The 13,868-nt window shown below is 37.1% G+C and overlaps 1 non-coding gene across 1 annotated transcript; it reads left to right on the forward strand.

Moving 5' to 3' along the window:
- The first annotated feature begins 709 nt into the window (after positions 1-709).
- On the forward strand, positions 710-816 carry LOC139860909 (small nucleolar RNA R71). Its single transcript, XR_011763535.1, has one exon. It is a non-coding gene; the product is annotated as a small nucleolar RNA R71 (small nucleolar RNA).
- The last annotated feature ends 13,052 nt before the right edge of the window (positions 817-13,868 follow it).

Consider the following 13,868-nt stretch of genomic DNA (forward strand, 5'->3'; position numbering starts at 1 on the left):
TTCCAGATTTTGAATAGAAGCTTGTTGATTTCTAAATGCTTGAGAATTTTGTTCATTCGTTTGTTTCTGAGATGTGAAAAACTGTGTTTGAGATTCAACTAGCTTCGTCATCATATCTTCTAAATTCGGCTTTTTATCATCGGTTTGTGGTGGTTTGTTTTGAAAATTAGGTCTTTGCTGGTTGTAAGTATTGTTGGATACTTGTTGATTGTTAGGACCTTGTTGGTTGTTGTATGGAACATTGCGATTATAATTCTGGTTTTGATTGTAAATCGGTCTTGGCGGTTGATAATTATTCTGATAATTATTTCCAGGCTTTTGGTTTAGATATGAAACATTCTCTCTTTGTTCCATTGTTAGTTCAATACTGAGACAATCTTTTGTCAAATGTGGTCCTCCACACTGCTCACAACTAATTCGTATTGAGTGAATATCTTTGGTCATCTTTTCCATTCGTCTCTCGACAGCATCTATCTTTGCAGAAATGGAATCTAAGTCATGGCTAGAATCGGCTCTAGCTGCTTTAGATGATCTAACAATATCTTTTTCTTGGTGCCACTCATGTGAGTGGGAAGCAGTGTTATCAATAATTTTGTAAGCATCAGTTTCGGTTTTCTTCATAATAGAACCACCAGCTGCTATGTCTATGTCTTTCCTTGTAGTGATGTCGCATCCTTGGTAGAATATTTGTACTATTTGACAAGTGTCTAAACCATGTTGCGGACATCCTCTAAATAACTTTCCAAATCTGGTCCATGCCTCATATAGAGTTTCATTTGTTTTCTGTGTGAACGTAACAATTTCTCCTTGAAGTCTTACGGCTTTAGATGCCGGAAAGAATTGTTTAAGAAATTTTTCAACTAAAACGTCCCATGTATCAATCGCCCCTTCAGGTAACGATTCTAACCAATCTTTGGCTTCTCCCTTTAAAGTCCAGGGAAATAACATGAGATATATCTGTTCATCCTCCACTTCTCTTATTTTAAATAGAGTACAGATCCTATTAAAGGTACGAAGATGTTCATTTGGATCTTCCTTCGGCGCACCACTAAATTGGCATTGATCAGTCACCATGTGTAGAATTTGTCCTTTGATTTCATAATCTGGCGTATTAATGTCTGGTTGAGTAATTGCGTGACTTTGGCCAGTACGTTTAGCTCTCATTCGGTCTTCCATACTTAGAGGTTTCAGATTCTCCATAATTGAATTTGTTGAATCTGAATCACTAGAGGATTCTGATTTAATGGTTGGTTCCTCAACAATCTCTGTTTGAATGATTGGTGGTTCCAGAGGAAAGATTAATGGTTCAGGATCTATGAATTGTCCCTGAATATTCTCCGAATTCTCAATTGTGAGGTCGGGTTCAAAAAATGGATTATCAGAAATTTGAATTGGAGTACTTGGTTGACTGGATGACGATTCTAAAGAAAAATCAACGGCGGTAATATTAGCTAGATGTCTTGATCGAGTTACAGGTGGTGAACGTACAAAAGGTGGTGAAAGTTTTGCTCGGTGCATGTAGCGACCCGACAAAATCGTCATTGACGGCGCCGTCTACTTAGGTCCCGTTACGTGGTCGTAAGTCTTTAAAACAACGTTTGACCAAAAGATATGTCGCATTCATTTCAAATGTAAAGATTGTTCAAAGTTTACTAGAATAGTTCCACCACAAGTTACGTTACAAAGTTATGAGTACAAATGAAACTTATGCGACACAATTTAAAAGTAGCCAAATGACGCTCCATGTATGCATATATACTCGACATCCAATGCAAGTATCAAAATAATGAGCGGAAGCATGTATCATGTATCGTTCAAGGACCTGAGAAAAACATAGAAATCTGTCAACGAAAACATTGGTGAAATCATAGGTTTAAGTAAGTAAGTGAGTAAATAAGTAGATTGAACCACAAGATTTGCAACATCGAAATAATAGTTAACCATTCCAAAATTTGTTTCACGAGCACCCAATTATCAATGCTTAACATTTCTCCCATTGAACCCCATCACCTTAGTGTTAGAACATACACTGATTCTCGAAAATATATTTCATTCGTAGACGGTAGCGAAACGTCTGAATGAGGGTTTGTCAAACCCATATGGATCCACATAACATAAGTTCACGCTTACACCCGGCAAGTGTAACTAATGATAATTGAATTGAGGATTTTGTTCTAAACTCGTATGTAGAATGGTTGTTTTCCTGTACTTATGTTCACTTAGTAAAAAGAAACGTTTATGTTTTCTCATCCCAAATGTAAATTCAAAAGAGTAAAAGTGGGACTATGATCTCACCTTGAGTGCACGAGTAGTAAAGTACTTCAACAAGTAAACGTGTGCAAAGAACAATGCTAGTCTTGACCTAAATAATAGGTTGTATCAATAACGGTGAACACGATAGGTCAAAGATGTTTAATTAGTCCTATGGCTCGTTACGACTCGAATACTACAACATGTGAGTCAAATTATCACGTTTCATGCAAGATACAAGTATAAAAGCATGTTAGAACGATTGCACAAACATTTGGTTAAGTTTGATTAAAAATCTACTTGGGTCGGGTCAAAGTCAACGAAAAAGTCAACACGTTCGGGTCGGGTCCCGAACTATTTTTCTAGGGTTTTTAATCATATATGAGCATGTTAGAACAAGTTACATGTGAATCGGAGGTGCGTAGCATAGTAAACATTTTTCGAAAAATGGTAAAACGAAACAGAACAGAACAGGCATATTGGACGGCGTCCAAAATGCCTGGACGGCGTCCAAGTTTGAAAGCCTGGACGGCATCCAAAAGGCTGGATGGCGTCCAAGTTTGAAATCCTGGACGGCGTCCAAAAGTCTGGACGGCGTCCAGATTAGTATCCAGGCCTGTTTGCAGCAACTCTCAAGTGCACGAACCAAAACTCAAACAAATACAATTTGCGAACCGAAAACACCTAGAACATGTATCATACACCGTTGGGAAGGTATTTTGACGAGGAAAACGATTAAACACATTTCGTCTATCAATTCAACACTTACAACAACCAAAACCGCATTTAATGCTCATCATTAACCGCATCCAAGTTCATAAATACAAATCAATGATTCGGAAACTTACTACCTACATACAATACGCCATTTCGTAGGTAATCAAGCATACAATACAACCTAACACTTACTAATAACATCTCATGTCATTCCAAGCATCAAAAGTCCATTTCAAGCTTATCAAACCCCAACCCAAATTCACCAAAATCAATAATCAAGTTCATGAAGTTTTCTAAAGCAGCCTACACATCAAATTGAAGCTAGTGATGCTAGTAACACAATTAAAACATCAACTTTTAACATCTAACAACATATGATCATCCAAAATTCAAGAACAACACACCAAAATTCAAGTTCATGCTAGTTACACTAAAACAACGAGATCGAGCATATAAATCATATATTCATGTTAGACTTGAGCCATAGACACTAATTAATACTTTTATAAGTTAAAAACATCAAGAACACAAAATCTAGTGATTTTAGAAAGTTACCCAAATGTAATGAAATCGGTATGGAATCGAAGAGGAAGATGCAAGGATCACGAATTTATAATTTGTTTTGTTGCTAGCTTCCTAATCCGAATTTAGATGATGAATTCTTGTTGGTGTTTTTGAGAGAAAAAGAAGAAGAAGAAGAAGAAGAAAGATGGAGAAGATGAAATGAATGGATGAGAGGAGTTTGACTCCTTTGACCTAGTCACCATTTTGGAATTTTGGCAAGTTTAGTCCCTCAAGTTTGAATCGGGTGAGTGAATTACCTAATCGAGATAATTTAAAACGCGTATTAACGAAAGATGTTATAAATATATAACGGACTTTAAAATAGTTAAACGGAAAGTAACCGGAAAAAGGCGGGATGTTACATTACCTACTCCTTAAAAGAAATTTCGTCCCGAAATTTAAGTAGGCGTAGTAGTCGTTGTTTCTTTCTCGAGATCTTGCGTTTCCGAATTCACGAATAGATGAGGATACTTCCTTTGCATTTGATCTTGTCTTTCCCAAGTAAACTCGGGTCCCCTTTTGGCATTCCAATGGACCTTGACAATTGGAATTCGGCTTTGTTTTAACGTTTTGACGGAGGTGTCCACAATTTCAATCGGTTCCTCCACAAAATGAAGTTTGTCATCGATAGTAAGCTCCTCGAGAGGGATGACGAGTTCGGGTTCAGCTAAACACTTTTTCAAGTTAGATACATGGAAAGTAGGATGAACGGAACTCAGTTGAGACGGAAGATCTAAACGATAAGCAACGGTTCCAACACGCTCCAAGATTTCGAAAGGACCAATATACCGCGGATTTAGCTTCCCGCGTTTCCCGAAACGAATTACACCTTTCCAAGATGCGACTTTTAACATTACGCGATCACCGACTTGGAATTCGAGGTCATTGCGTCTAGTGTCGGTATCGCTCTTTTGACGACTACGGGCCGTCCTAAGCCTATCTCGGATTTGAACGATCTTCTCGGTTGTTTCATGAATAAGTTCGGGACCGGTGATTTGCTTGTCTCCTACTTCGGCCCAACAAAGAGGAGAACGACATTTTCGGCCATATAATGCTTCGAATGGTGCGGCGTTAATACTCGCGTGATAACTATTGTTGTAGGAGAATTCGGCGAGAGGCAAGTGCTTATCCCAAACTTTTCCAAAGTCGACAACGCAAGCTCGTAGCATGTCTTCCAAGGTTTGAATTGTGCGTTCGCTTTGTCCGTCGGTTTGTGGATGATATGCGGTGCTCATGTCTAAACGCGTTCCCAATGCTTCTTGCAAAGTACGCCAAAATCTAGAAACAAAACGGCCATCTCGGTCGAAGATAATCGATAAGGGTACACCGTGTTGGGCTACGATTTCTTTGATGTAGAGTTGTGCGAGTTTCTCCATGTTATCGGTTTCCTTCATGGCTAGGAAGTGCGCGGATTTGGTGAGTGGGTCAACAATGACCCAAATAGTATCATAACCGCCAACCGTCTTTGGTAGTTTGGTGATAAAATCCATCGTTATCCTTTCCCATTTCCATTGCGGGATTTCGGGTTGTTGAAGTAGTCCGGACGGTCTTTGATGTTCGGCTTTGACTTTGGAGCAAGTTAGGCACTTTCCAACATAAGTAGCGACGTCCCTTTTAATGTTCGGCCACCAATATTGTTCTTTGAGGTCGTGGTACATCTTATTGGCACCGGGGTGAATCGAATATCTTGACTTATGGGCTTCGTCTAAAATAAGGCTTCGCAAGTCCCCATAACTAGGTACCCAAATTCTTCCGGCAAAATATCGGAGTCCGGTTTCTTTAACTTCGAATCGAGAGGTGAGGACGTTCAAGTGTTCGAGAGAGATGTTTTCATCCTTGAGAGCTTCGTCTTGGGCTACACGAATTTGACTATTGAGGTAGGTGTGAATGGTGATGTTTAAAGCTCGGACACAAAGAGGCACCGCTCTTTCTTTTCAACTTAAGGCATCGGCTACTACGTTTGCCTTCCCAGGATGGTAACGAAGCTCGCAATCGTAATCGTTCAAAGTTTCAATCCACCGTCGTTGTCTCATGTTTAGTTGCTTTTGATCGAAGATGTGTTGAAGGCTTTTGTGATCGGTGAAGATAGTACTCTTGGTTCCATAAAGATAGTGTCTCCACATTTTAAGTGCAAAGACAACGGCTCCGAGTTCGAGATCATGAGTCGTGTAATTCCGTTCATGAATTTTTAGTTGTCGAGAGGCATAAGCAATGACTTTCTTCCGTTGCATCAATACACACCCAAAACCATGTTTCGAGGCATCGCAATATACAACAAAATTATCATTGCCTTCGGGAAGTGACAAGATAGGAGCGGTGGTTAGCTTTGTCTTCAAGATTTGAAACGCGGATTCTTGCTCGGTCTCCCAAATGAATTTCTTTCCCTTGTGAGTTAATGCGGTTAGAGGACGTGCAACCAAAGAGAAGTTTTCGATGAATCTACGATAGTACCCGGCGAGACCCAAGAATTGACGAATGTGAGTAGGAGTAGTAGGAGTCTCCCATTTACTAATGGCTTCGATTTTCGTGGGATCGACTTTAATACCTTGATCACTTACAACATGACCAAGAAATTGAACTTCCTTCAACCAAAATTCACACTTGGAGAATTTGGCATAAAGTCGTTCTTGTCTCAAGAGTTCAAGCACAAGTCGGAGATGTTGTTCGTGCTCTTCTTCATTTTTAGAATAGATCAATATGTCATCGATGAATACAATAACGAATTTATCGAGATACGGTTTGCACACGCAGTTCATAAGATCCATGAACACCGCCGGTGCGTTAGTGAGACCAAATGGCATGACAAGGAATTCATAACTACCATAACGAGTCCGAAAAGCGGTTTTGGAGACATCTTCCCCCTTAACCCTTAATTGATGATAACCCGAGCGGAGATCGATTTTCGAATATACACAAGACCCTTGTAGTTGATCAAAGAGGTCATCGATGCGAGGAAGAGGATATCGGTTCTTAACCGTCAATTTATTTAGTTCACGATAATCAATGCACATTCGTAGGGATCCATCTTTCTTTTTAACAAACAAAATCGGAGCGCCCCATGGTGAATGGCTAGGTTGGATAAAACCACGGTCAAGTAGTTCTTGGATTTGACTTTGTAATTCTTGAATTTCGGATGGAGCAAGTCTATACGGTGCACGTGCTACGGGTGCAGCTCCTGGAATAAGATCGATTTGGAATTCTACCGGTCGATGAGGTGGAAGACCCGGCAATTCGTCGGGAAATACATCGGAAAAGTCACTAACAATTGGCACATCATCGATATGCTTCTCTTCGGACTCGACTTTCTTAACGTGGGCAAGGATCGCAAAACAACCCTTACGGAGTAGTTTTCTAACTTTAAGGCACGAAACGAGGTTGAGTCTGGTGCAACTCTTATCGCCATAAACAATCAAAGGTTCACCATTCTCGATAGGAATTCGGATTGCGTTAAGATCACAAAGGATGTGAGATTTCGTTTTGACTAACCAATTCATACCGATTATTACATCAAAGCTTCCTAGTTCCATGGGTATCAAGTCAATTTCGAATTCCTTACCCAAAATGTTTAACGTACACCCCCGGTAATATGTGTCGGCACTTAATAGTTTCCCGTTAGCCACTTCAATGGTATAAGTGGTATCTAATAGAAGAGGTGGAGTGCTAAAAGAATGAGTCAAAGTCTTGGATACAAAGCATTTATCGGCACCCGAATCGAATAAGCAAGAGACATAAGAATTGTTGAGAAGAAACGTACCCGTGACTAGTTCAGTGTCATCCCGGGCTTCCTCGGTGTTGATGTTGAAAGCTCGGCCGCGCGTGTTGGGGTTATCTTTCTTCTTTGGGCATGCATTTCTATAATGACCCGTTTGGCCACATTCGTAACAAGTGCCCGTCTTTGGTGCATTGGGCCACTTTCGAGCGACGGGAGTGGCACTTTTACAATCGTTGGCCTTATGACCAATTCCTTGGCACCGATGGCAAATTAGCTTACTACATTCGCCAAAGTGATGTTTGTTGCATTTGTTGCAAAGAGGTAGATTTCCGGCATAACCCTTCTTGCCGTCGGAGGTGAAAGATTTCTTGGCAAAGTTGTTGTTGCTTGATTGGGGAGCTTCCCATTTTCTTTTGTTGTTACCCGACTTGTCCTCGGCTTTAGGTGCTGGTACTACGATTTCGTCCACCCCATGTTCAAAGCTTCTTGATGATTAGGGGGTTTGGATGACATTACTCCGTGTTTGATGCTCTTTGGAAGACCATCCATGTAAAGTTCAACCCTTAAAGACTCGGGGTTCACAAGGTTTGGGCACATCAAGGCTAGTTCAGAAAATCGTTGATTATAGGCCTTGAGATCGTTTTCGACCGCTTTTAGAGTTCTTAGCTCTTGTTCGAGCTTTCGGGTTTCCTCACGCGGAAAGTATTCGGTGATCATCTTTCCTTTCAAATCGAACCAAGAGAGAGCGTGGGCTTCATCGGTACCCACCGATTGTACATAGGTGTTCCACCAAGTGAGAGTGACGCCGGAGAAAGTGTGAGTGGAGTACTTGACCTTGTCTTGGTCCCGACAACCGCTTATGCTAAAAACGGCTTCCGTTTGCTCAAACCATAGAGTGAGAGCAACCGGTCCTCCGGTTCCATCGAAAGTGTGAGGTTTGCACCCCATGAAAGCTTTATAGGAGCATCCCTCGTTTGAGTTACCGGCTCCATTATTGTTGTTGTTGTTGTTGTTGTGGTTGTTATTATTATTGTTGTTGGATGAGTGACCGGCCATGGCCGCATCTACGGCGGTGGCTATCATGCGTTGTAGAGCTTGTTCGGGAGTTTCACGGCGTGGCGCACGGCGAGGAGGCATTGTTCCTTCAAAACAAAAGAACACCGTTGGTTAGTATTCTAAATAATACTAACCGTGATATGGAATAAAGATAGAGAGAAAATTTTCCTTCACTCACCTTAAATTCTTTATGCCACAATGTCGGAACGTTCATATGAGTCACCGTAATATAATCCCGGAAATTATATTACCCTGATTCATATGTGCATTCGACATCATTTCATATAGTCAAGGTGGCGTGTCAATAAAATTAAACAACGTGAGATTAAGATGAACTAAGAGTAGATATGAGTAGAAGTGTTCGAGTATAAATGCACAAGTAGTCAAGTAATTCCTACTTCAAGTCTATATGCCGGTTGTAGTCTAGACTCACCAATGTACCCTATGACTCGAGGTTGACACCAATGAACTCTAAATCCCTACAACCAACGCTCTGATACTATCTGTAGTGACCCGACAAAATCGTCATTGATGGCGCCGTCTACTTAGGTCCCGTTACGTGGTCATAAGTCTTTAAAACAACGTTTGACCAAAAGATATGTCGCATTCATTTCAAATGTAAAGATTGTTCAAAGTTTACTAGAATAGTTCCACCACAAGTTACGTTACAAAGTTATGAGTACAAATGAAACTTATGCGACACAATTTAAAAGTAGCCAAAAGACGCTCCATGTATGCATATATACTCGACATCCAACACAAGTATCAAAATAATGAGCGGAATCATGTATCATGTATTGTTCAAGGACCTAAGAATAACATAGAAATCTGTCAACGAAAACGTTGGTGAAATCATAGGTTTAAGTAAGTAAGTGAGTAAATAAGTAGATTGAACCACAAGATTTGCAACATCGAAATAATAGTTAACCATTCCAAAATTTGTTTCACGAGCACCCAATTATCAATGATTAACATTTCTCCCATTGAACCCCATCACCTTAGTGTTAGAACATACACTGATTCTCGAAAATATATTTCATTCGTAGACGGTAGCGAACCGTCTGAATGAGGGTTTGTCAAACCCATATGGATCCACATAACATAAGTTCACGCTTACACCCGGCAAGTGTAACTAATGATAATTGAATTGAGGATTTTGTTCTAAACTCGTATGTAGAATGGTTGTTTTCCTGTACTTGTGTTCACTTAGTAAAAAGAAATGTTTATGTTTTCTCATCCCAAATGTAAATTCAAAAGAGTAAAAGTGGGACTATGATCTCACCTTGAGTGCACGAGTAGTAAAGTACTTCAACAAGTAAACGTGTGCAAAGAACAATGCTAGTCTTGACCTAAATAATAGGTTGTATCAATAACGGTAAACACGATAGGTCAAAGATGTTTAATTAGTCCTATGGCTCGTTACGACTCGAATACTACAACATGTGAGTCAAATTGTCACGTTTCATGCAAGATACAAGTATAAAAGCATGTTAGAACGATTGCACAAACATTTGGTTAAGTTTGATTAAAAATCTACTTGGGTCGGGTCAAAGTCAACGAAAAAGTCAACATGTTCGGGTCAGGTCCCGAACTATTTTTATGGGGTTTTTAATCATATATGAGCATGTTAGAATAAGTTACATGTGAATCGGAGGTGCGTAGCATAGTAAACATTTTTCGAAAAATGGTAAAACGAAACAGAACAGAACAGGCATATTGGACGGCGTCCAAAATGCCTGGACGGCGTCCAAGTTTGAAAGCCTGGACGGCATCCAAAAGGCTGGACGGCGTCCAAGTTTGAAATCCTGGACGGCGTCCAAAAGTCTGGACGGCGTCCAGATTAGTATCCAGGCCTGTTTGCAGCAACTCTCAAGTGCACGAACCAAAACTCAAACAAATACAATTTGCGAACCGAAAACACCTAGAACATTTATCATACACCGTTGGGAAGGTATTTTGATGAGGAAAACGATTAAACACATTTCGTCTATCAATTCAACACTTATAACAACCAAAACCGCATTTAATGCTCATCATTAACCGCATCCAAGTTCATAAATACAAATCAATGATTCGGAAACTTAATACCTACATACAATACGCCATTTCGTAGGTAATCAAGCATACAATACAACCTAACACTTACTAATAACATCTCATTTCATTCCAAGCATCAAAAGTCCATTTCAAGCTTATCAAACCCCAACCCAAATTCACCAAAATCAATAATCAAGTTCATGAAGTTTTCTAAAGCAACCTACACATCAAATTGAAGCTAGTGATGCTAGTAACACAATTAAAACATCAACTTTTAACATCTAACAACATATGATCATCCAAAATTCAAGAACAACACATCAAAATTCAAGTTCATGCTAGTTACACTAAAACAACGAGATCGAGCATATAAATCATATATTCATGTTAGACTTGAGCCATAGACACTAATTAATACTTTTATAAGTTAAAAACATCAAGAACACAAAATCTAGTGATTTTAGAAAGTTACCCAAATGTAATGAAATCGGTATGGAATCGAAGAGGAAGATGCAAGGATCACGAATTTATAAATTGTTTTGTTGCTAGCTTCCTAATCCGAATTTAGATGATGAATTCTTGTTGGTGTTTTTGAGAGAAAAAGAAGAAGAAGAAGAAAGATGGAGAAGATGAAATGAATGGATGAGGGGAGTTTGACTCCTTTGACCTAGTCACCATTTTAGAATTTTGGCAAGTTTAGTCCCTCAAGTTTGAATCGGGTGCGTGAATTACCTAATCGAGATAATTTAAAACGCGTATTAACGAAAGATGTTATAAATATATAACGGACTTTAAAATAGTTAAACGGAAAGTAACCGGAAAAAGGCGGGATGTTACAGTGCATTCACTGAATATCCTATTAGTTTTTAAAAAGAAAGAAAAATTATATAAGTTATCCAATTAATAGACTTTTCTGATTTTGCCCACGTTTCGAATAGCCAAAAGATGCAGCAGAGGGGCATGATTCGTTTGGTCTCAATATAATTGAGTACTATTTGGCTCCAATAACCCGGTCCACGTACAAATCCAACTATTACTACGAACCAGAAAATTTTGATGTCTATCAATTTAACCACTTAAAATAAATTTTGGTAATTTAAAGAAATTTTAGAGAAGAAATAGAATAAAAATATATGTCCTAAAAACTAGATTGGCGAGAAATAAGAAAGAAAAAGAGCGCGTCGAAAAAGGCCGAAAAATAAAAAGGCGAAAAATAATAGGCGTCGAAAAATAAAAAATAAGAAAGTAGCGCGTCTAAACTTAAAAAGGCACTAAAAACTAAAAATTAAAAGTTGCGTCTAAAAATATTAAAGCTTAAAAGAAATACTATATCCCAAATGGCAATAACTTAAAAAGGAACTAAAAACTAAAAAAGGCGTCGCAAAATTCTAAAGCACCTAAATCTTAGTCTAAAGAAAAAGCACTTAAGGGATTTTACGGCAAAGCTTAAAAATCTAGAAGTAAAAATAACTATGGCAAATACTATGATTTAAAACTAAAAATGAGCGAAAAATACAAATATTACGCTAAAAACAAATAAAAAGAGACAAAATATAAAAATATACTAAAATTTGTAAAAAGTACAATTTTTATAAAAATATTATTTTTATATTATTTATTTTATAAAACTATTAATTTTATATAAATTAATTAAACTAATTAAAACTAAATATCATAATAATAATAACCTAGTTAGGGTTTAATTAATTAATAATAATAATAATAACCCGTAATTAATGCTGTTTAGGGTTTTACTGTGGCGTGTCAGGTGCCTTCATGCGATCGCATGAAGTTATGCCTTCGGGCTCATGCGATCGCATGAGATTTGATTTTGGGCCAGGTTACGGGCTGCTACAGTACCAGGCCGTGAGAGTTTTTTAATTTTTTTTTTTGTTTTAAATTTTCTCTTTTATATAAATACAAAATATTTAAATAAAATTTATATTTTTACAAACTAAAAATAAAAATAAAGAAACTTTATAAAACTTAAATATTTAACAAACTCTTAAAAATATATATATTTTTGTTTTTCTTTTTATATTTTCAAATATTTAAAATGTATTTTTACAAAAAAAGTATTTTTATAAAAGTAAACAAAAAAATTAATAAAAATCTTTTTTTCTTATATAGCGTTGCGCTTCCGGCGTTTAAGCAGAATTGGATCCCCAGCAGCGGCGCCAAAAATACTTGATGTTATGCGAGGTGTATATGAAATAGCTTATATTTTACTAGGAAATACTATTAAATACGATACAATTTTACACAAGATATTTATTTATTTATAGAATGGATATACCTAAACCTTGCTACAACACTTATAGGCAGTGTACCTAATCGTACACTAGTGTAGTTTTTAGTAAGTCCGGTTCGTTCCACAGGAAAATCTTTTAAACAAAGCTTAACGCTATATTAGTTTTAATTTATAAAAATACAAATATATATATATATATATATATATATATATATATATATATATATATATATATATATATATATATATATATATATATATATATATATATATATATATATATATATATAAGTAATATTATTATTATAAAGGGGAGTTTTTACCGTTTAATGACCGGTTGGTCGATTTTTAAAACTTTAGTCGCAGTTAAAACCTAATGTAAAATATTAAATAAATAAAAGACTTAATTTAAAGCGTAAAGTAAATAACGATAATGAAATTGCGATAAATAAAAGTGCGATAAAATAAACTTGCGATAATTAAAGAGTACGAAAATTAAAAGTGCAATTAAATACAATAAAAGTGCGATAATTAAAAATGCAATTAAATATGAAAATAAAGGAATTATGCTTATTTAAACTTCCGTAATCATGATGTTTGACGTGTTGATTTTAGTTTTATGCCCATGGGTTAATTGTCCTTTGTCCTGGATTATTTAATATGTCCGTCTGGTTTTTGTCCATAACAGTCCATCGGTCATAAATTTAAAGTGCGAGTGTCCTCGTCAAATTATCCTTATACCCGAAGTCAAATATTCCAACTAATTGGAGACTTAAACTGTAACAAGGTTTTATTACTTTGTTTAATAATTACACCAGGATATCGACTGCGTGTAACCCAAGGTTTTAATACTTTGATATCAATTATGCCAAGTGTCCTTGTACATAATTTCACCCCTGTTTTAATAATTCCATAGACTATTAATCCATTCTCGTGTCCGGTTAAATGAACGATTATTCGTACATATAAATATCCAGCCCATCGTGTCCGATCGAGTGTATATGGTTATTTATAGGTATGTCCAATTGTAAATCTTTATATTAAAATTAACAAACTATCATTTAGTTAAACAAATATAAAGTCCATTAATAGCCCATAGTCTAATTTCCACAAGTGTCGTTCTTTTGTCCAAACCCCAATTATGGTACAAAGCCCAATTACCCAATTTTAGTATTTAGCCTAATATCATGATTACTTCGGCTTAAATAAGCATAATAATAATTTAGCTACGAGACATTAATGTAAAAAGGTTGAACATAACCTACAATGATTAAAAATAGC

The sequence above is a fragment of the Rutidosis leptorrhynchoides genome, chromosome 7, assembly GCF_046630445.1.
Source record: "Rutidosis leptorrhynchoides isolate AG116_Rl617_1_P2 chromosome 7, CSIRO_AGI_Rlap_v1, whole genome shotgun sequence".
Classification (NCBI taxonomy): domain Eukaryota; kingdom Viridiplantae; phylum Streptophyta; class Magnoliopsida; order Asterales; family Asteraceae; genus Rutidosis; species Rutidosis leptorrhynchoides.